Here is a 24,941-nt window from a genome sequence, read left to right on the forward strand (position 1 = left end):
CAAAAATAGATAATATGATTAATTTTAAATTCTCTTTACTTTTCCTAATGACTCAAATTTGCTGCAATAACATGTATTAACTTCCTACTCTGTATGTTCCTCTCCTTGTCTCCAGAGACACAAAAGATGAGAGATAAAAAGTTCCCAACCTCAGAAAATTTAAGTTCCACTGCTGGAGATAGACATATGAACAGATTGTTTTAATATATTCTATTAAATGCTAAGGCAAAAATCACTCCTGGGGTACTCTGTGGGCATTGAAGAAAAACAGTTAACCCATACTGAAACTTTAGGATTTGTTTCCTAGAGAGGGCAAAGCCTCACCTGTTAGAATTCTCTTGCATGGATGCAGCTTGAGAAAACAGACTTGTGTAAAAGGGACCAGTTCACGTCTTCCAGTAACCAACAGAGAACAACACATGCATTCATTGGATGGTAAGAAATCATGCTAAGAAAGGCATAGGCAGGGGTTCAGAGCAGGAGCTTTGTTCAGAAACTTAGACTATTCTGTAGAATATGGAATATGGGCAAATTTTAACCGCCAATCATGATAGGATTAATCTTAAATACAACACTCTCTAGCTGCAGTACAGATGATGGAAAGAGGTTGAGGCTTAAGTGTCTGCAGCAATAGCGTAAGTGAGAGATGATATCAACTACGTTTGGTTACTTACCATATAGTATGCTATTTCAGTTCCCTTGAAACGCTCCGGTCTTCAGTGCACTGTGATACCACAGCCTTTGTAAGTCACAGCTCTAAAAACACTCCTCACCTCTATTTGTACTAAAGTATAACTGAATGTGTGACAGTTCTTAAGAATGGGAGAAGAACACTTTTCACAAATTTCTTATAATCTTAAAGGTTTGAGTTGGGATGTCACCCATTTCTACCAAAGATTAGTTTATCATGTGTCCTTTAGTCAAGGTCTTCTACTTTCCTCCACCATTTCCACGGTAACTTGTGTGCCCTATCTGTCTGTAGATTGCTTATTACCTATCTGTCCTGCACGATGGGAAAGTCTGGTGTTTCTTTCTGACCCAGTTGTGGTGTCCTAGGCCCCTCCACTGGACCCACCCTGAAGTCATACTCAGCACAAGCCTATCCCCACAAACATTAACTAGATATGGATGTTTTTAATCTCGAGTCTCATGAGTGGCAGGGAAGAGAACTCACTCATCCACACAGCAGAAACGCTATCAAATTCCCCACAGGACACCTTTTCAGTCCCTGTATTTCCTCTCCCTGGCTTGTGGCATTAGTGCTCTATTCTCTCTTCCTTTACACAGACTCTAAAAATCATTTCTATTACCTTGGACTATTTGGCAGCTGCCTTTATTTAGTACACACCACTCAGAAAAAATAAAGTAGTTAAGTAAATACTGTCCCAGACCATCTGCTATTCTTCAAGCATGTGCTTTGAGTAATCACCCACGTGAAACAGGTCCTTGGGGAGGCGAGGAAAGTTCTGCTTCTAAGAAAATAAGAATCTCTACGTATTGTAACAGGCACAGAGTCTGTCCTTATTGAAATTATTAGACCACTTAGTATTTGCCAAATGGACATTGTGCCTGACGGCAATGTTTTCCCAAAGAACCATATTCCTGTTTTGAACAACCAAACTTAAAACCTTGTTCGGATAGGAATATGATACTATTTCCTCAACAGGGATATATGTCTAAAGATACCTAACTAGAGTTAGCAGGAGGTGGAGATGGGTTTCTTACTGTCCCTGTGCTTTCAAGTTGCTTGCAAGCTCTTCATTTATACAAAGTCAAACCTCTGACTTCTTTCTTTTCCTCACGTAATTCATCTCTGGGAGACGCAAGCAAGTTAACTGTCACAGTCTTTTTAACCTTCTTCTTCACTTTTCGCCCTTTTTAGCCCTTACATAATTTACTTCACTCACCTTAGAATATCTTTCCGACTATCTTAACTACTGGCAACCTTCATGCACAGAGAATGGGCTCTCTGCCTCTGATTGCCAAGCTAATTTTAACGGGTTTCAAACTCTAGATGTCCGAATGTTTTCCTTAGTAGCTCACTTAGATATTAAGAGCAATTCAAAAATTATCTTAACACGTATTCGCTCATTGATCCTTTAAAAAATCTCTATTTTTCATCTACCTAGATAATCTTGAATTTTCAAAGTAAATTTTGAAAATATAACAGAAAATAAAATGTAACAACAATACCACCACTAATAATGATACGAATGAGACACAGCTGCAAACTTCAGCACTCAGATGTATTTCCAAGTCCCTGAAAAAATCCATTTTAGGCTTTACTAGTGGGCAGAGATGTCTACTTCAACTAACATCACAATTGAAACTTTTTCAATTGGGAATTTTTCTGTGTTTTGCAATGTATTTTTAAAGAAAAGTGCTTATTTTAAAATTTATGTATTCAGGTATGCACGTAATAAAGAGATATCAGTGATGTTAGATACTTCAACTGTGTTCTTTAAAGTACACAAAATTGATTAAAATGGTGGTCCTAACTCCCAAGGGGCTTCCATGTTAGCAGAAGTAAGCCACAAAAATTTGTAGTCATCACTAGCTAACCTGGGATGCTGAAAAGAAGGGGAGGAGGTCAGAGATAACCAGAAATAAAGCTTAAAGCAAGTGCTAGGTAGGCTCTGTTTTCTACGTGGATTAAAGTTCTTGAAGTCTTGTAGCAAGTATGTATTAAATAGAACCGTGGGTCTTTGTTCTGGCCTTAACACTTAATCATTACCAGTAAGAGTTACCTGATGCTAGGGAAATACATTATTCCTTTTCAGGACCAGCATATTCCAGTTGCCCAATCTCCATCTAAGTAAAACTAGAGCCAGCATCAGAGCCAGATGCGATTAATCACATAGGGAATAGATACTATAGGACTGCCTACTTTGCATATATTAAAGATGTACAATTATCTACATATCTACTTTAACAGAAAGCATGTGGTCATCATAAATTAAGGCTCACTGATTATAAAACCCTGAGCTTCCATAACTCAGTGGACCTTGCTCCTGCCACAGGGGTGCACATACCCCTTCCTTCTCTGGACATGTGCAGGTTGAATCTTAAAGCTCTGCACTTAAATCTGAGGACAGCTCTCACACCTGGCCCAATCCAGTGGTAGGCAGGAAGCTCTGGGGGGAGAGCTGTGGGAAGAGGAAAAAAGGAGAGCAAGAGAGGCACCCATCTCTACAGAGTAAGTAATGAGTCATTACAGTGCCCCTCTACTGGTTATGAACTGTGGCCTTCCACCCTTAGCCCCAAGAAATACATGCACGTTCATTTGGTATTACTGGGAAGGTTTGCTTTAGGTAAGCTGGATGATTATATATTGGATACTTTTTGTTCTGTATTTTATATTAGATAACCTTTGTAGCTGAATAATTCTACAATAAATACATCTAATTTGACAAGTTTGCCTCTGGTCAATTTTCCCATACTTTTCCCAAAGCCAGTGCAGTGATGGAGACAAGTCTCAGAGTCCTGGAACTTGCTGACCTCCCCCAGAGAGGGGCCACTAATGAAGCAGCTGCTATTTCGTTTGGCCTTGCCTATAACTCCCACTGGAGAAAAGAAGCCCAGCGTCAGGCTGTGGAGAGTAAAACACACGAGGTTTCTGGACTGCCACATGGGCTCCAACCAGAGCACTTCTTCACCACCATTTGTTTTCTCTCGCTTGTCTTCATCACCAGGGGATTCTGATTATTCATGGTCATCAACCACTGCCAAATGGTATAACTCCAAGGGAGATGGGCCAGACCCAACTCCCTGCTGCGCTTTCATCATAATTAATATGCAAACCTGATTTACCCTGGTTATCTACTGTCTGTAAACCTATCTTTGGCAATACAAAGAAGTAGGCAAACAAAAGCACAGGACCAGACCAAACACTGCAAGCCTTTAGAAACAGAAGTTATCAGGGCAACTAAGGAACTCTTAGCCTGATATTCCACTCCACAGAGGGACCCATTGGGTGGGTCACGGGGCCTTTGCAGTTTCATAATTAGGGGATACCAGTCCCTCCTCTGAGATGACCAGGGACTGAGGTCCTACAACAGGATTACAGGACAGAGCCGTGGTCTCTGCAGCAAACTCTTCCTAGCTGGGATGTCAGCCTGCAGGATCAGTCTTGGTTTCTCAAAGAGAAATAGAATATGAATACTTCAGTCATCAGGGAAAGGATTCTTGCAGAAGATGGTATCTGACCTAGACCTGCGTGAATGCACAGGATTTCAAAGGTCGTGAATGCACAGGATTTCAAAGGTCAGGCAGTGAAGGAAGAATATTCCAGGGGAAAGCTCTTCAAGTGGTCAAGAAGTTAGAAGAGCTTTAAGAGAACAGGGAAGTCAGCATAAGTACTAGACATCTTTGAAAATCAATCAGGCAAAGGTTTTCGGCTTCATTCACGTAGTTCTGTAAGAATTATCAGCAGATGGGATTAAGGAATTAAAGAAGGTACAAGAAAATAAGAGACACATTATAAAATAAAGATCTGAAGGTGAAAAATGGTAATAGGAATGGAAAGTTAGTGACATGACTTATTTGACTGAAGCTCTAGATAATCAATAGAGGCAGCACACATTAAAATGTCAAACATGACTCTTTTTCAATTAATCTCTAAAAACGAAACCTCTACGTATACAGTGTTATTAGAAGTAAGCTCGCTTCTAAAAAGCAAATAAATTTCTGACAAGAAACTTAATACACTCAGTGATTTGAGGACTTCTGTATTCTAAAGCTGAGATAAACAGCTACAGCTTGTCTAAAAAGTGGTCATTATTAATTTTATAGCTTTCTCTTGGAATAATTTTTTATTTGAAATTATCATAATTATAAAAATCACCTAAACCCTCTCCTACAGGGGAAAACCTCTGCAATATAAATATTGAATCTTTACTGAATAATTAAGACCATATGGTAATTGCAGTGTTTATTATTAAAAAACAGAAAGTCAACAGTAGCTGTTTTTTTTTTTTTTTAACATCTTTATTGGACTATAATTGCTTTACAATGGTGTGTTAGTTTCTGCTTTATAACAAAGTGAATCAGCTATACATATACATACATCCCCATATCTCCCCCCTCTTGCATCTCCCTCCCACCCTCCCTATCCCACCCCTCTAGGTGGTCACAAAGCACCGAGCTGATCTCCCTGTGCTATGCGGCTGCTTCCCACTAGCTATCTATTTTACGTTTGGTAGTGTATATATGTCCATGCCACTCTCTCACTTCGTCCCAGCTTACCCTTCCCCCTCCCCGTGTCCTCAAGTCCATTCTCTACGTCTGCCTCTTTATTTCTGTCCTGCCCCTAGGCTCTTCAGAACCTTTTTTTTTTTTTTTTTTTAGATTCCATATATATGTGCTAGCATATGGTATTTGTTTTTCTCTTTCTGACTTACTTCACTCTGTATGACACACTCTAGGTCCATCCACCTCACTACAAATAACTCAATTTTGTTTCTTTTTATGGCTGAGTAATATTCCATTGTATATATGTGCCACATCTTCTGTTTTTTTGAATGAAACAAAAAGGCTGCATTAATAATGTACAAAGACTGTTTACAGACTTATTAACAAGACAGCAACAAAACATACCTCTAAAGGAATATTAAAACAGTCTGCTGTATTACTTATTCTAATTTTAACTTATTATGCACTTTGGGAAGCTGCTAAATTTCTGTATGGTTTTCTTATATCAATTATGTAAACTATAAAACTGCTAGGCCAGCATCTCCAAACCATTTTTCCATCATTTAGACTGTATTTAAAATGCTCACACCCACCTAGCATAGAGGTCAGCAAACCCAGCCCATGAAACCAGAAATGCCAGCCTGCAGTCCAGGTAAGTGAAGTTCCCTTGTAACACAGACATTCTTACTCACATCTTGTCCATGGCTGCTTTCACATGGAGATGGCAGAGTTTAGTACTTCCAACAGAGACCATAGACCCCAAAGCCTAAACTACTACTACCAGCCCCTTGAAAGAAGGGATTTGCTGACTATTGACAGGATTGTTTTATTTTCTTTATGCATTTATATTTTTGTGAGCCTCTCTTAAAGTAGGAATCCCTGCCACATGTGGCTCCCTTTTCTCCAAGTTTGCAAACCTGTCCTGTTACTATCATTAAGCAATCATCATCATGTTCTTCATTAAAAAAAAATGTGCTTTCTGATAAACCCACCAGGGTTCTCTGAAAGGTCAGAACATACTACTTTATGGTAGCAAGATATTAGTCTCTTTACAAGTCATTTTGTTTAAACCTTTTAGGGACATAAGTCTAGTTTGTTCTAATTTTCAGTAAAGGGTTACATTTATTTTCTTTAATAAAGTTCACAAGTAGAATGGAGAAGCACAATGTCATAATAAATGTGTTGGAGGATCTTTTCTGTCCTTAGATTTCTTAGGAAATTTTGTTTGTGTTGAAACCTCTTATCAAGGGCCTCACAGTACTTCTGAGTACGAAATTCCTTAGAGAATCTACACCCACTTATTTTATGCTAAATTCCACTCCACCAACTCAGAGAGCTAGAAGAGGGTTCCTATGCATTCATAAATACTACTCACATCCAGAAGGGTAGCCAACCTTCAAAATCAAGAGTATACAGACTTAAAAAAGCATTCTCGCTATCCTTACTGGAGACAGTGATGAATGAAAATTACTGCCATAACTAGATTTCCTAATCCAAATGTGATAAATCCAGAGTATTCTGAGGAAATATGTATGGTATTTTCTGGTTAAAACAGAGAATATTAATTATTAATAATTTAATAAAATGATATTGAGATATGATCTTATCCCTTCTGTATAGATGAAGAACTCCTCTCTTTCTGTAGAGTTTACTGTAATTCAAAGTTCATTAAGGGCAGGCAGAGAAAATTAGGTACCCTGTTATATTGTCACTGCCTAACAAGACATTTGGCAAATAATTAGTCAATATTTATTAACCAAATAAATCAGTGAGTGAACAGGCAGATGCATGGATGATGGATGAATGGATGTTTGGATGAAACAAGTTTTCTTGTTGTATCATGTATTTGAAATGGTTTCCCTTGACATATACAGAACCATTAGTGATCTCAGCATAGATTCCATTGACTAGATAACTAGATTTTTTCCTTATTCAAATGTTGGGATGAAGGAAAAATCTAAAGTTGAAACAGTGCCTGGGTTTTACAGTAATTCTATTATAAAGTAAGATTTTCTACATTCCTAAATAGTTTATTTTGTACAGCTTCAACATTCTTAACTATATTGCTTAACATGTAGGATGAATTTCACAATTGGAAACAGATTTACTGATCTGCGAAGAAGCAGTATTACCCTGGACAGATTTTATTCCATTTAAAAAATCATTACATGTTAGCTTCGGTTTGTAGGTAATACATCATGGTGGTTAAGGCCATGGAACCAGGAATCAGAACTGGGTTTGATTTTCTATTTTCTTAATTATTCAGTGTATAATTAAGAAACACTTCAGCAACACACTTAGATCTCTATTTTTACACTACTTAAAAAGTGGAGCATATCCTATGCTGGAGAGGATCTGGAGAAAAGGGAACCCTACACTGTTGGTGGGAATGTAAATTGGTACAGCCACTATGCAGAACCGTATGGAGGTTCCTTAAAAAACTAAAAATAGAGCTACCATATGATCCAGCAATCACACTCCTGGTCATATACCCTGAGAAAACCATAGTTCAAAAAGCTACATGCACCCCAATGTTCATTGCAGCACTATTTACAATAGCCAAGACATGGAAGCAACCTAAATTTCCATCAACAGAGAAATGGACAAAGATGTGGTACATATATACAGTGGAGTATTACTCAGCCATAAAAAGAAACAAAACAGTGCCATTTGCAAAGACATGGATAGACCCAGAGACTGTCATATAGAGTAAGTCAGTCAGAAAGAGAAAAACAAATATCGTATATATATCGCTTATATGTGGAACCGAGAAAAATGGTGCAGATGAACTTACTTGCAAAGCAGAAAGAGACACAGATGTAGAGAACAAACTTACGGATATCAAGGGGGAAAGCAGGGGTAGGATGAATTGGAAGACTGGAATTGACACATATACACTACTATGTATAAAATAGGTAACTAATGAGAACCTACTGTATAACACAGGGAACGCTACTCAATGCTCTGTGGTGACCTAAATGAGAAGGGAATCTAAAAAAGAAGGGATATATATATGTATAACTGAGTCACTTTGCTGTATAGCAGAAACTAACACAACGCTGTAAAACAACTATACTTCAATAAAAATTTTTAAAAAGCGGAGCATTTCCTTTATAAGGCTTAAATGAGATGAAGAGAGAAAAATTAAGGATGGGAGATGGAAAGAAAGGTTGCAGAGGGACGGAGGAACAACATTAAGGCACAAGAGGAAAGTAGAGGAAGCAGGACATTAAAGTGAGAAACAAGTAGCAGCCATTCTGATACTTCACCACATCACTAAAGAAATGCAGTGAACTGTCTTGGTGGCCTCGTGTTTGCTGTAATCAAGTCAACATTGAACATTAAAATTAAATACTGGGATTTTATAAACTTACTACCTAGGATTGGTAGACAGTACTCTGTTTCAGTATCAAAGGGAAAGATAATAATGTGTATTGTATACCTTAGAGCAAAAAGGTATGCTTACTGAAATTATAATTCTAAGCGAATCAGTAGTGGTAATTTTAAAATGAAAAATAAAATATTAATTATGCTAAGTAAAATCAATTTTAAGTCTATAAAAACTGGTTCTTAGCCAGATGCCCCTGAACATCAGGAAGGGCATAAAGAAAATACTTGGGCAAATAAGAAAGATGCTCAATAAGATGTACTTTTGAGATATAAATATCCTAGAGGTGAAAAGTGATCGATATTAATTGTAAGGGAGCAACGAAGAAAAAGCACAAGAAACCCAGAAAATGAAAATCCAGAGGAACGGCATGACCTAATAGGAGTTCCCTAAAACTGGAACAAATTCAACAGCAAAAAACATTCAAGGAAGTCAATATTAAAGATGAAAGGTAAATTGCTTAGAATATGAAGGCAAATAATTAGGTACCTGACGGAGATAATGCTTCTTTAATGGGTCCTTTGGAAAATTTAAAGCAAACTGTGAAAGCAGATATGGATATTTCACTAATTGAATTACTATTTCATGTTAACTTTGACTACAGTGAGAAAAGTGGTTGCCACATAAGTTGTATGATGGAATTACAAATACTTAAAAATGAACATTACATCGCCTTAGCATTCAGGAGGGATAATTAATCCACTTGCAAAGAATAAAAGATATTAAACAAGGTAGTTATTTTCTTTCCATGTACAGAAAAATTAAAGAAGATAGTATCTCTTATGTTTTCATCCTTTTGGAGTGTGGTAAAGTAAAAACACTTAGACAACTATGAATTTAAAATGCAGCTTTCTCGGACTTCCCTGGTGGCGCAGTGGTTGAGAATCTGCCTGCCAATGCAGGGGACACAGGTTCGAGCCCTGGTCTGGGAAGATCCCACATGCCGCGGAGCAACTAAGCCCGTGAACCACAACTACTGAGCCTGCGCGTCTGGAGCCTGTGCTCCGCAACAAGAGAGGCCGCGATGGTGAGAGGCCCGCGCACCGCGATGAGGAGTGGCCCCCGCTTGCTGCAACTAGAGAAAGCCCTCACGCAGAAACGAAGACCCAACACAGCTAAAAATAAAAATAATAAATTAATTAATTTTTTTAAAAAAAACCAAGACAGGTGTGTATCTCCACGAACCTGCCTTTCCTTTAAAAAAAAAAAAAAAATGCAGCTTTCTCCCTCTGGCCATCATTGATGAACTGGTACAGGGCAAGCACTCCTGCCAAAACCAGCTTTAAAACTGGCCACACTATATGAAATAAAGTATTAGAAATTTTGGCAAACAGGCAGCACAGGACTTCCTAAGGGAAGGCTAACAGTGACACGAGCCCTACCACTGCTCAGGCTTGCTGCCTGCAGGTACTTTCCAGGTTGCGTTTCAAACAAGTGACCCTAAGAAGAATGCAGGTCTCACTAAGCAGAGGCTGGTGGGGTCAGAACTGGGGGCTGCTGAGACTGATGGGACTTGTCTCAGTGCTGCCAAGACGGCCCTCCGGGACTCTGCGTAGGGGCCCCCTCGGGACAGTCTCTAGACAAGTGCTAAGCTGCATATGCACCGATCAACAAAACACAAAACAAAAAAACCCCAGCTACTCGGAAGCTGTGAGTTAAACTCAAGTGAAATCTGGAATCGGTAAGGAAAAAGAGGTCTTTAGTTGGTGAGTATGTCACAGCTTGCTAGGGGCAGAGAAGAAGGTAAGACTGAAGGTCCTTAAGTCTCTCCCGAGGTCTCTCCATCATCCAGACTGGGGAGGAAAATAGAATCTGATGGCGGTGATAACCACGTCTGCCGCCACCACCACTATTTCCTTTTCTAGCTTGAGATAGAATTGGCATAGAACGTTGCGTAAGTGTCAAGTGTACAATGTAATGACTGTATACATGTGTGCACTGCAAACTGCCACAGTAACATTAGTCAACGCACCCATCACCTTATATAGTTATAATCGTGTGTGTGTGTGTGTGTGTGTGTGTGTGTGTGTGTGTGGTGAGAACTATAATCTATTCTCTCAGCAACTTTCAGATATACAATGTGCGGTATTAACCAAGGTCACCACGCTGCACATTATGTCCCCAGAACTTAATCATCTTCTACCTGGAAGTCTGTACCCTTTGACTTTCACCAATTTCTAGTCACCACTATTTTTCTTTCATTTTCTCTTCCCTCCCTCTTAAAATCTTCCCTCTTCTTTGCAGACAGTCTGAGGGCCATTCTTACTTTTTCCTTCTCCCCTGTTCGTCCAGAAGTGAGGCCAGTCAACAGGAGATAAAGAAGAGGGCTGAACACACAGATGCCAGCTCTGCTTTCTTGGTCCCATGACACCCGATTACTAAAGAGATTTTCAGGCAGAAATATTCCAATATTGACTAAAACTATACACAATCCTAGTTTGTTAAGCTGCAAAGACTTCAGAGAACATGTATCTTAATTCTCTTCTTCAAAGTATGATTTATTCTCCAAAACCCCAGGCCCACAAAGTCTGTGCTATCTGGTTCCATTTTCCATTTTAAATTAATATTATTTTTTTGACTTTGTATCTTTCTAAAAAGTCACTCCCTCTTGTCTTTATGTCTCAGGAATTTTATCATTAACCATTATTTTAAACTTTCTGCTTTTACCCACATTTAATTTCTTCACTCTATCCTTTTCTTCTCATAAATTTTCATTTTATTGCAATTAGCAATTACATGTTTTAGCCAATCCTTAATATATTTAATTATAGCCAGTCATTAAAAAAAGTTTTAATGCTAAATGACAACAAAGTATAACAAACTAGGTACTGCTTATTAAAGTTATAAACTAATGTGTAAGCAAATAACCAAAGAAAAACTAAATACTGTGTGTGCTGATTTGATACACTTAAGTTACATTTAAGGAAAATACATATCCCCTTTTAAAATTTTATCATAAGATATCAATGATATCTAACCATTTTTATTAATCTCTTTCTATGGACTTCATTATTGAAAAGACCTCAGTATTTTTACTTTGTATTTCACTTTAATACAGAACATTTTTGCTGATTCACTTGACTTTTTTTTTTTTTTTTTTTTTAAGCTGGCATTGTTTAACTTTTGTGAGACAGCCTTTGAACAGGTTTTGTTGTTTCCTGCCCTGAGCAAAATAGCATTGAGGACTACACTGCAAGGCTGGCTTGTGACAATGTTTGTCAGCCAGGTGGGCCTTCTATCATGCTCCCATTATCCCACAGAGAGTTTGGAAGTTTAAGGGCAGATAAAAAAGGCTGTATGATCTTTCTTCATTTTTTAATCTTGTATCTGAGGATATTATTCAGTTTCAAGAATAACCTAATTCTTACGTTTTTCTTTGTCACAAAAGAAAATACCGTGAAATAAAATGAAATAAAATAATTTGGGCAAGTGTATAGAGATATACTCATTGATTCACACATTATAAAATAAGCCTACTTTTAAAAGCAATTTTTAAAAACTTCTGAGTGCACTTTTATAAAACCTACAAATAATTTCGTCTTTGTCAGCTTCAGACACTGAAAAGTTTGAGTAGAGCTGACCTAAATCCCTGTCCTGAGATGTCCTCTCTAGACCAGGTCCTATAATAAGAGCCATGCTCTGCTTTCTATTTCTCAATGCTTCCTTTACTAGTACAACTTTGTAGATTAAGTCTATTAATGGCCCTAATTTTCCATGCTTCCCTGTATCTATGCCCTTTAGCTATAGCCTCCCACAATGAGGTTCGGCCAGGCCAGCAACACTTGGAATTGTAAAAAATAAATAAATAAATAAATAAAAATAAAATAATTATTGTAATTCTTGAAGCAATCGCTACTTAATACAACAGCCCCTGTCAGATCTAACTTTATAGCTTTAGAGGAAGACAGAGGGCTCAGAAAATCTCTAATATGAGTCAACTCGGTTTTCTCAAACTTTTGCCCCCCAATCCCTAAATTTTGCTTCATGATTACACCAGAGTGAATTCTAAATATGAGGATGCTAATCTTCTAGTACTCCAAAGTTCCTTATTACTGTAAGAGTTCAATTGTTTTCACCTAGTAGCCCTTGTTTAGTGTGATGAACAGCAGCTCCTGGTAGAGGTGGGAAAAATACACCACCAAAGGGCCTCTGTTTTCTCAAGGAAACCCATATGGTCTTCTCTGAAACCAGAGACTTGATCTGGTTTGGGGTAGAGGATGGCGACTCACAGGCCTTAAACCTTAGGAAGACAGAGACGTTGCAGGTGAAAGTGTGAGAGATTCTCTTTTTTTCAATTTCTGGAGGCAATGACTATGGGCTTCTTCACAGTAAGGCTTAGAGAAAGACAGGCATTATATTCTGAAAGACCACAACTCTCCTAAAGTGACTCAAAAAGGCAGTGGATAGATGAAAAACACAGAAAGGCACAAGAGAACGCTTCTGTTAGGGGAAGCACTGACTGAAACCACCCACCCTGGCCAGGCACTACAGTAACCATTTGCATGAGTTATTTTATGACGGGAGGTCCTGGTAAGGAGCATGGAAGAAACAAGCCACCACCAACCAGAAAAATTTGGGAAAGGTGAAAAGGAGACTCCAGTCCATATGTCCTACCAACCTCCCAGAATCCTCCTCGCTGGAATCCATCTTTGCCGCGTGATGCATGCACCACTGGGAAGCACCGGGAGTCAGAGTGATTGGCCAGAGACAACCCAGAAACTAACCCATCACCGTAAAACCCAAGACTGCGAGCCACGTGGCAGAGCAGTTCTCCTGGGTTCCCTTACCTGGCTGCTCTCCACCCGGGTGCCCTTTCCCAATAAAGTCTCCTGCTTTGTCACCACGTGTGTCTCCTTGGGCAATTCATTTCCTAGTTTTAGACAACAGCCCACTCTCGGGCTCTGGAAGGGGGACCTCTTCCTGCAACACTTCCAAGCAAAGGAGAATAATATGTCAGAGAGTGACAGCAGTCGTCATGAGCCTTGGGACAGGAAGATTCCAGTTCCTCCTGTAGTGATTCTAAGAGCTCTGGAATGATGTTCAGGTGGGACTTAAGATACTGGGAGTATCACAGTTATAATTTCCCTATTGTACAGCTCTTTTCTTGTAATTGAGCCTTCCTCTACAATGTTTTGTTGGTGTTTCCTAATATGCTGAAGTGCTATAATAAAGGACTAAGCTGAGATTTGGGGTGGATTTCTATAGTACTCCTACACTTATCTTTTCTTGAATGCCAATCCCCACACTCTAGAGTCATCCCTAACACATCCCAGAGTCATGTCCAAATCATGAGCTATATTAACTCGGCTATGTACACTCAGACCAGTGAGTCTAAGTAGCTTATTGATACCAATAGCAATGGATATTCCCAGATGAAACTTTAGGAAAAGGGAATAGAAACTTGAGAAGTTTCCACTAAAGAAATCACTTACTAAACTGGATAGATTCACGAGGAGATATTTAAAAAGCACATACATACATATACAGCATGGTGTTTGGTATTTATTTATGCTTCACAGCAGTTGATTTCATGGCAGAATGAACTAGAGTTTATTTGCATTTAAGGCCTGATTTTCACACAAACCCAGGTGAGCTGATAAAACTGAGCAGTAGTTCCACTGGTCTAATTATTGTTCTAGCAAATATAACGAAACAGAAACAAACACGCAGATACAGAAAGCTAACAGTTTCCAGAAGGGAGGTGGGTGGGAGGGGATGGCAAGATAAATGAAGGAGATTAAGAGGTACACATCACCAGTTATGAAATAAACAAGTCTCAGGGATGTAAAGAACAGCACAAGAAATACAGCCAATAATATTATAATAACTTTGTATGGTGTGTAATAATAAAAGTATCCAATCACTATGTTGTATACCTGAAACTAATATTTTAAGTCAACTACACTTCGGTGTAAGTAAATACAAAAATAAATATTGTTCTCTCAAATAGTCTACATACCTCTACAATTCTTGTCTTATGTTTTAGAAACACAAAGCATCATGGATAACCATAATTAAAACCTTAAGAAAATTTAAGAGATAAAAATATTTGCATAGAGGACCTTCAAGATGGCAGAGGAGTAAGTCATGGAGATCACCTTCCTCCCCACAAATACACCAAAAATACATCTACATGTGGACCACCTCCTACAGAACACCTACTGAAAAGTGGCAGAAGATCTCAGACTTCCCAAAAGATGCCAGAGGGCGACCTACATGCAGAGGTGGGACCAAATCCAAAGCTGGACCCCAGGAGCTGTGCGAACAAAGAAGAGAAAGGGAAATTTCTCCATGCAGCCTCAGGAGCAGTGGATTAAATCTCCACAATAAACTTGAGGTACCCTGCATCTGTGGAATACCTGAATAAACAACAAATCATCCCAAAATTGGGGCGGTGGACTTCGGGAGCAAATGTAGACTTGGGATTTGCTTTCTGTGTCTAATTTGTTTCTGGTTTTACGTTTATCTTAGTTTGGTATTTAGAGCTTATTACCATTGGTAGATTTGTTTGTTGATTTGGTTGCTCTGTTTTTATGTATATGTATTTTTTTCCTTTTTCTCTTTTTGTGACTGTGTATGTGTATGCTACTTTGTGTGACTTTGCCTGTATAGGTTTCTTTTACCATTTGTCCTAGGGTTCTGTCTGTCCATTTATCTTTTTAGTATAGTTTTTAGCACGTGTTATCATTGGTGGATTTGTTTATTTGGTTTGGTTGCTCTTTTTTTTAATTACTTTTTTATCTTTTTATTTTAATAATATTTTTCTTAATAATTTTATTTTATTTATTTTTCTTTCTTTCTTTTTCTCCCTTTTCTTCTAAGCCGTGTGGCTGACAGTGTGTTGGTGCCCTGGCCAGGTGTCAGGCCTGAGCCTCTGAGGTGGGAGAGCCATGTTCAGGACATTGGACCACCAGAGACCTCCTGGCCCAATGTAATATCAATCGGCAAGAGCTCTCCCAGAGATCTCCGTCTCAACATTAAGACCCACCTCCACTCAACGACCAGCAAGCTCCAATGCTGGACACCCTATGCCAAACAACTAGCAAGACAGGAACACAACCCCACCCATTAGCAGAGAGGCTGCCTAAAATCAGAATAAGGTCACAGACACTCCAAAACACACCACCAGGTGTGGTCCTGCCCACCAGAAAGCCAAGATCCAACCTCACCCACCAGAACACAGGCGCCAGCCCCCTCTACCAGGAAGCCTACACAATCCACTGAACCAACCTTACCCACTGGGGGCAGACACCAAATACAACAGGAACTACGAACCTGCAGCCTGCGAAATGGAGACCCCAAACACAATAAGTTAAGCAAAGTGAAAAGACAGAGAAATACACAGCAGATGAAGGAGCAAGGTAAAAACCCACCAGACCAAACAATTGAAGAGGAAATAGGCAGTCTACCCGAAAAAGAATTAAGAGTAATGAGAGAAAAAATGACCGAAAATCTTGGAAATACAATGGAGAATATACAAGAAACATTTAACAAGGACTTAGGAGAACTAAAGAGCAAACAAACAATGATGAACAACACAATGAAATTAAAAATTCTCTAGAAGGAATCAATAGCGGAATAACTGAGGCAGAAGAACGGATAAGTGACCTGGTAGATAAAATAGTGGAAATAACTACCAGAGAGCAGAATAAACAAAAAAGGATGAAAAGAATTGAGGACAGTCTCAGAGACCTCTGGGACAACATTAAATGCACCAACATTCGAATTACAGGGGTCTCAGAAGAAGAAGAGAAAAAGAAAGGGTCTGAGAAAATATTTGAAGAGATTATAGTTGAAAACTTCACTAATATGGGAAAGGAAATAGTCAATCAAGTCCAGGAAGTGCAGAGAGTCCCATACAGGATAAATCCAAGGAGAAACACGCCAAGACACATAGTAATCAGACTATCAAAAATTAAATACAAAGAAAAAATCATTAAAAGCAGCAAGGGAAAAACAACAAATAACATACAAGGGAATCCCCATAAGGTTAACAGCTCTTTCAGCAGAAACTCTACAAGCCAGAAGGGAGTGGCAGGACATATTTAAAGTGATGAAAGGGAAAAACCAACAACCAAGATTACTCTACCCAGCAAGGATCTCATTCAGATTTGATGGAGAAATTAAAAGCTTTACGGACAAGCAAAAGCTAAGAGAATTCAGCACCACCAAACTAGCTTTAAAACAAATGCTAAAGGAACGTCTCTAGGCAGGAAACACAAGAGAAGGAAAAGACCTACAATAACATACCCAAAACAATTAAGAAAATGGGACTAGGAACATACATATCAATAATTACCTTAAATGTAAATGGATTAAATGCTCCAACCAAAAGACATAGACTGGCTGAATGGATACAAAAACAAGACCTGTATATATGCTGTCTACAAGAGACCCACTTCAGACCTAGGGACACATACAGACTGAAAGTGAGGGGATGGAAAAAGATATTCCATGCAAATGGAAATCAAAAGAAAGCTGGAGTAGCAATTCTCAGACAAAATAGACTTTGAAATAAAGACTATTACGGGAGACAAAGAAGGACACCACATAATGATCAAGGGATCAATTCAAGAAGAAGCTATAACAACTGTAAATATTTATGCACGCAACATGGGAGCACCTCAATACAAAAGGGAAATGCTAACAGCCATAAAAGGGGAAATGAACAGTAACACAATTATAGTAGGTCTTTAATACTACACTTTCACCAATGGACAGATCATCCAAAATGAAAATAAAGAAACACAAGCTTTAAATGACACATTAAACAAGACAGACTTAATTGATATTTATAGAACATTCCACCCCAAAACAACAGAATACACTTTCTTCTCAAGTGCTCATGGAACACTCTCCAGGACAGATCATATCTTGGCTCACAAATCAAGCCTTGGTAAATTTAAGAAAATTGAAATAATATCAAGTATCTCTTCTGACCACAACACTATGAGACTAGATATCAATTACAGGAAAAAATCTGTAAAAAATACAAACACATAGTGGCTAAACAATACAGTACTAAATAACCAAGAGATCACTGAAGAAATCAAAGTGGAAATCAAAAAACACCTAGAAACAAATGACAATGGAAACACGATGACCCAAAACCTATGGGATGCAGCAAAAGCAGTTCTAAGAGGGAAGTATACAGCAATACAATTCTCCCTCAAGAAACAAGAAAAATCTCAAATAAACAACCTAACGTTACATCTAAAGCAATTAGAGAAAGAAGAACAAAACCCCCCCAAAGTTAGCAGAAGGAAAGAAATCATAAAGATTAGATCAGAAATAACTGAAAAGGAAATGATAGCAAAGATCAATATGACTAAAAGCTGGTTCTTTAAGATAAACAAAACTAATAAACTGTTAGCCAGACTCATCAAGAAAAAAAGGGAGAAGACTCAAATCAATAGAATTAGAAATGAAAAAGGAGAAGTAACAACTGACACTGCAGAAATACAAAGGATCATGAGAGATTACTACAAAAAACTATATGCCAATAAAATGGACAACTTGGAAGAAATGGACAAATTCTTAGAAAAGCACAACCTTCTGAGACTGAACCAGGAAGAAATAGAAAATATAAACAGACCAATCACAAGCACTGAAATTGAGACTGTGATTAAAAATCTTCCAACAAACAAATGCCCAAGGCCAGATGGCTTCTCACAGGCGAATTCTATCAAACATTTAGAGAAGAGCTAACACCTATCCTTTTCAAATTCTTCCAAAATATAGCAGAGGGAGGAACACTCCCAAACTCATTCTACGAGGCCACCATCACCCTGATACCAAAACCAGACAAAGATGCCTCAAAAAAAACTACAGGCCAATATCACTGATGAACATAGATGCAAAAATCCTTAACAAAATACTAGCAAACAGAATCCAACAGCACATTAAAAGGATCATACACCATGATCAAGTGGGGTTTATCCCAGGAATGCAAGGATTCTTCAATATACGCAAATCAACGTGATGCACCATACTAACAAACTGAAGGAGAAAAACCATATGATCATCTCAACAGATGCAGAAAAAGCTTTTGACAAAATTCAACACCCATTTATGACAAAAAACCCTACAGAACGAAGGCATAGAGGGAACTTACCTCAACATAATAAAGGCCATATGACAAACCCACAGCCAAGATCATTCTCAATGGTGAAAAACTGAAACCATTTCCACTAAGATCAGGAACAAGACAAGGTTGCTCACTCTCACCACTATTATTCAACATAGTTTTGGAAGTTTTAGCCACAGCAATCAGAGAAAAAAAAGAAATAAAAGGAATCCAAGTAAAAGTAAAAGAAGTAAAATTGTCACTGTTTGCAGATGGCATGATACTATACATAGAGAATCCTAAAGATGCTACCAGAAAACTACTAGAGCTAATCAATGAATTTGGTAAAGTAGCAGGTTACAAAATTAATGCACAGAAATCTCTTGCATTCCTATACACTAATGATGAAAAATCTGAAAGAGAAATTAAGGAAACACTTCCAATTACCACTGCAACAAAAAGAATAAATACCTAGGAATAAACCTATCTAAGGAGACAAAAGACCTGTATGCAGAAAATTATAAGACACTGATGAAAGAAATTAAAGACGATACAAATAGATGGAGAGATATACCATGTTCTTGGATTGGAAGAATCAACATTGTGAAAATGACTATATTACCCAAAGCAATCTACAGATTCAATGCAATCCCTATCAAACTACGAATGGCATTTTTCACAGAACTAGAACAAAAAATTTCACAATTTGCACGGAAACACAAAAGACCCCGAATAGCAAAAGCAACCTTGAGAAAGAAAAACGGAGCTAGAGGAATCAGGCCCCCTGACTTCAGACTATACTACAAAGCTACAGATATCAAGACAGTATGGTACTGGCACAAAAAACAGAAATATAGATCAATGGAACAGGATAGAAAGCCCAGAGATAAACCCACACACATATGGTCACCTTATCTTTGATAAAGGAGGCAAGAATATACAATGGAGAAAAGACAGCCTCTTCAACAAGTGGTGCTGGGAAAATTGGACAGCTACATGTCAAAGAATGAAATTAGAACACTCCCTAACACCATACACAATAAACTTCAAATGGATTAAAGACCTAAATGTAAGGCCAGACACTATCAAACTCTTAGAGGAAAACATAGGCAGGTCACTCTATGACAGAAATCACAGCAAGATCCTTTTTGAACCACCTCCTAGATAAAGGGAAATAAAAACAAAAATAAACAAATGGAACCTAATGAAACTAAAAAGCTTTTGCACAGCAAAGGAAACCATAAATAAGACGAAAAGACAACCCTCAGAATGGGAGAAAATATTTGCAAACGAAGCAACTGACAAGGGTTTAATCTCCAAAATATACAAGCAGCTCATGCAGCTCTATATCAAAAAAACAAACAATCCAATCCAAAAATGGGCAGAAGATCTAAATAGACATTTCTCCAAAGAAGATATACAAATTGCCAACAAATACATGAAAGGATGCTTAACATCACTAATCATTAGAGAAATGCAACTCAAAACTACAATGAGATATCACCTCACATTAGTCAGAATGGCCATCATCAAAAAATCTACAAACAGTAAATGCTGGAGAGGGTGTGGAGAAAAGGGAACCCTCTTGCACTGTTGGTGGGAATGTCCATTGATACAGCCACTATGGAGAACAGTATGGAGATTCCTTAAAAAACTAAAACTAGAACTACCATATGACCCAGCAATCCCACTACTGGGCATATACCCTGAGAAAACCATAATTCAAAAAGAGTCATGTACCACAATGTTCATTGCAGCTCTATTTACAATAGCCAGGACATGGAAGCAACCTAAGTGTCCATCGACAGATGAATGGATAAAGAAGATGTGGCACATATATACAATGGTATATTACTCAGCCATAAAAAGAAATGAAGTTGAGTTATTTGTAGTGAGGTGGATGGACCTAGAATCTGTCATACAGAGCGAAGTAAGTCAGAAAGAGAAAAATATCATATGCTAACACATATATATGGAATCTAAAAAAAAAAAAAAAAAAAAAAAAATTGGTTCTGAAGCACCTAGGGTCAGGACAGGAATAAAGATGCAGATGTAAAGAATGGACTTCAGGACATGGGGAGGGGGAAGTGTAAGCTGGGATGAAGTGAGAGAGTGGCATGGAAGTATATACACTACCAAATGTAAAATAGCTAGCTAGTGGGAAGCAGCCGCATAGCACAGGGAGATTAGCTCGGTGCTTTGTGACCACCTAGAGGGGTGGGATAGGGAGGGTGGGAGGGAGACAGAAGAGGGAGGGGATATGGGGATATATGTATACGTATAGCTGATTCACTTTGATATACAGCAGAAACTAACACATCATTGTAAAGCAATTACACTCCAACAGAGATGTTAAAAAATATTTACATAAAGTATTTTAAGAAAATTATGAGAAGCCTTAATTAATATCTAGGACTAACATATCTACTTTGCTAAACTATAAAAGGTGATTTTTTGGAAGACATAAGAGATGAATGATATTTAGAAAGATGTAAATCTCAAAACTGCAACTGGATAGAATGTCACATCATTAATAATGTAGGCCTCTTTTCAAAATGTTTGTTTAATCACTTGAAATTGCAATTAAGTGGAATTAACTAACATTTGTTGCAAGTGACTTATTTTTCCCATACCATGCATTGTTAAAAATATCCAATATCTTACATCCAAGAGCTGCTAATAAACATCCAATTACTTCTCAATTTAAGAGTAGGGCAATTACATTATTCCATAATCTCACATAATTTTGAAATAACAGAATTGCCCATTTAACTCATAATTGTTTTTATTCACTCACTCTTACCTATTCGGCAAAAACCTACAATTGCACTTTCATTGCCGTAGCACAATAGGGTTCTAATATTCTACTAATATTAAGTCATAAAATGTTACACAGGGAAAAACTCACATTTCACCAATCATGTGGTACACATTCTTTCGTGTTATGCAGTTCAGATAAAATAATTACAATTGCCATTAGGTCACTTGCTTTGTAGTGGAAAATACCAAACGAAGCATGTAGTTTAGTTTCCCACGATCGAGCACTAGTTACATTCCTTGGAAGAGTTACAGAGTAGATTCTACTTACAGCAAGTGCCTTTCTGAGATGATTTCTACAGCTAAGCTTATTAAAAGACTTAACACCTAACCAAGAAAGTATATTTCAAAGAAAGGTATGTATATATTCATATAGGGATAAGTATAAATTTATCAAGTGATTAATTTATAATACTAGTCAACATTGAGTGTTTATTGTATGGAAAGTAGGTGCTTTGTATGGATTAATTAATTTGATCCTTACAAAATCATCCTATGTAGAAGGCATTACATTATTCCCATTTTATAGGTGAGAAAACCAAGACACAGAAAGATTAATTAACTTTCTTCAAGTTATTTAGCTAGAAATGGAAAAGCCCAGATTTGAATTCAGGCAGTAAGGATCCATTCAGCCATACAGCATAATGCAACATTGACTGAACCTATAATTCCTTATTCTTTAAATCAGGCAAATGGCAATAACTATAGTGGTTCTTTGGGAAAAGCACCTGGCACTGATGTATCCTTTTCCTCAGCTATAAAATGAGGAAAATGGGCTGCTAAGTGTCTTTGTGAGGACTAGAATTGCTTATTTGCTCTCTGCAAATTTGAGACGAGACCATTTGCACAATTTTGAAAAATGTCTACTTGAATTTTATTTTCTTTTATGTCAGGATAATGTCTAATACTTGGCACGAACCCCAGACTCAACCAAAGTCCATTTTTTTAAAATCCCACTTTCAGGAAATGTAATTGACATGTTCAATCTGTTAATATGTAATGTTTTACCTTCAGTTATGTAAAGACACAAAACACTGCCCATATCCTGCCCATGTGACTATGGTCCACAGTTGAAGCCACTTCTTAATGCTGCTCTAGATGTGTTAACCCAGCACTGAGAGAGACATGAGCCGAAGTTACACTCGATCAACACTAATGAGTACTTCCTGCCTATCTTCCAATCATTAGCACTCAAACAGATGGGCATGAAGGTAAAGAACATGCTTTTAAGTTCTGCCACTGTCTCCTAAAGTATGTCAAGGGCTGAAATAGGTTGCAGCCATTTTCATAATTCATACAGAAGGCTGCCCAACTGAATGGAGGGAAAAAGGGAAGTCAATCATTTGGAAATCTAAGAATTCTTAACTTCAGGGAGGTGAAATGAGTATTGGGCTTGAGACATGAGTGTAAGGAACAAAACCAGATTCATCATGTGGTTGGTGAAAGAGCTACACGTTGAACCCAGAAATCTGGCTCCAGACACAAGCAGTGACCATGGGGCTCCACGTGGGTGTGTTAGTGTGAGCATGCCTCCTATCATTTGGTCTTATCTTCACAACCAAACTGATCAGGTTTTTGCTCAGCTGTGCGACATCACTGAATCAGGTTACACCCACTTTGAAAAGATGCATAAAGACTTCTTCAGTTAATTCAGTACATTGTCAATTATGTCAATGTCGTTAGCTCTTCCTCTTAAAAATTTCTTTGTTCAGTTTTGTTTGCTTGACTGGATCCCTGGGCACCGGGCCCAGACTGGTTAAAGTTATGTTTATGTGATGTTTATGTTATCAAGCGCAGAGACCCAGAGCTTCACCTTCAGTGGCTCACTATGAATTATCATTATAATCTGCAAACAGATGTGAAATAGTCCCACATAGGGCTCAGGTCTGATCGTTTTAATTCCTGATTAATATTCTGTTTTACGGATATTAGAACTTATCATTATCTTCAGCAAATTATCAAATAAAAATCTCTACTTATTCAACCTGACAACCTCCTCTGAGAAGTTTTGGAAATGAGACTTCATTATTTTTAGTTCTGTTCAGCTAATAGAGTCTTAGAAAGCTGCATTTGAATATGGATTCTTTTTTCCATCAAATGTTATTAAGATTTTATTCAACAGTTGAGTGGCAACGTTACAGAGGTGAAATAAAGGTTACAATCAACTAAACTCAGTTATAAACATTACCAAATAAAATACTACTTTATAAATTTGAAGAACACCAAAAATATCCTCTACCCTACTGAATAAATCAGCTCCTGGCATTCTGTAGAGGAAATAAGTATAGAATCACCTACTGATGTATGGTTAGGTTCATAAAAATTGGCATTTGAAATATTTTTAAAAGAGAGAATATCTTTCATTGTCACTATTTCTGTTTGAAAACCTTTGTTTTTCCTTACAAAAACTGTTAAGTCTTCATCAGAACAAATCTTTTTTCTTCCAAAAATTATACCACAAACATTCATGGAATTCCAGGATCTCTAGCTGAATACTGCAAACATTTCATAAAACATGTTGGCATTTAAAATATTTTGAAAGGATTAAAGATTTAAGATGTCTAATATTAAAAGAAACCTGCAAGACGGAAATCACTGCCATTATTTCCACATTAAAAGAGATGATCTGTGTGTTACCATAACCAAGTACATATGTTGCAAATTTAAGATTCACTCAATAGAAGAAAATTGAAATGTGTAAGTAAAATGAAATTTTACTCTTATCTAAAAATTTCATTAGCAAACTTAGTCCAGGCCAGATAGGAGAAATAAAAGTAAATTTGGTCAGTTTAAGTTATACTCCAACAGGGCCACTCAATATATTTTCTATAGAATCTAAGAATTAAAATGCTTAGATGAGCAGCTCCAGACCTCTTTGTGCTTATCCTCTTGATCAATTGCTTCCTTGAAATTATTAGTAAAGCTTCCTTCTGGGTAATGTCTGATTTGCCCGAGTCCGATTTAACAACCAATCCTTAATCTAATCCTTTGTGTGAGCTCACACCTTTAACCAATGATAGAGTCAAAAAGCTCTAGACTGCGGTTTCTGCAGGAAAGCTTTCTACTCTCAGTAGCACTTCTCAGGACAGAAACTGAGAAAAACAATTGGCAAAGTTTTAGAAAACATGACTTGGCATTAATGCCAGTTGAGTAGAGGTGTTTATAAAGAATATACTTTTTTAAAACAGTGGTATCAAAGGTTAAATCTAGTTGATACTTGGATTACTTCCTTTCAGTTTTTTAAATTAAAAACATTAATGAAGAAAGAGCAGAAACTGACTTGGGATTTGATTGATTTGCACTTAGGGGGAGAAAAAGAATGAGAATACCCCAAGTGTCGATACCAGCCAAAATCAGAGTCATACCCAGCTTATCATGCAGTATATTTAGAGACCTCCAATCATTTCTCATACCCATAGTAATGTTCTTTTTAATCAAAGTAAGATTTCTATGTTTTCAAGCCAATTCTTAAGAACACAA

The 24,941-nt window shown here is 37.6% G+C and overlaps 1 protein-coding gene across 12 annotated transcripts in view; it reads right to left on the reverse strand.

Moving 5' to 3' along the window:
* TENM3 (teneurin transmembrane protein 3) overlaps positions 1–24,941 on the reverse strand; it is a 2,524,603-nt gene that overhangs the window by 2,214,578 nt on the left and 285,084 nt on the right. The window lies entirely within an intron of this gene.

This window comes from Balaenoptera ricei, chromosome 21 (assembly GCF_028023285.1).
Source record: "Balaenoptera ricei isolate mBalRic1 chromosome 21, mBalRic1.hap2, whole genome shotgun sequence".
NCBI lineage: Eukaryota > Metazoa > Chordata > Mammalia > Artiodactyla > Balaenopteridae > Balaenoptera > Balaenoptera ricei.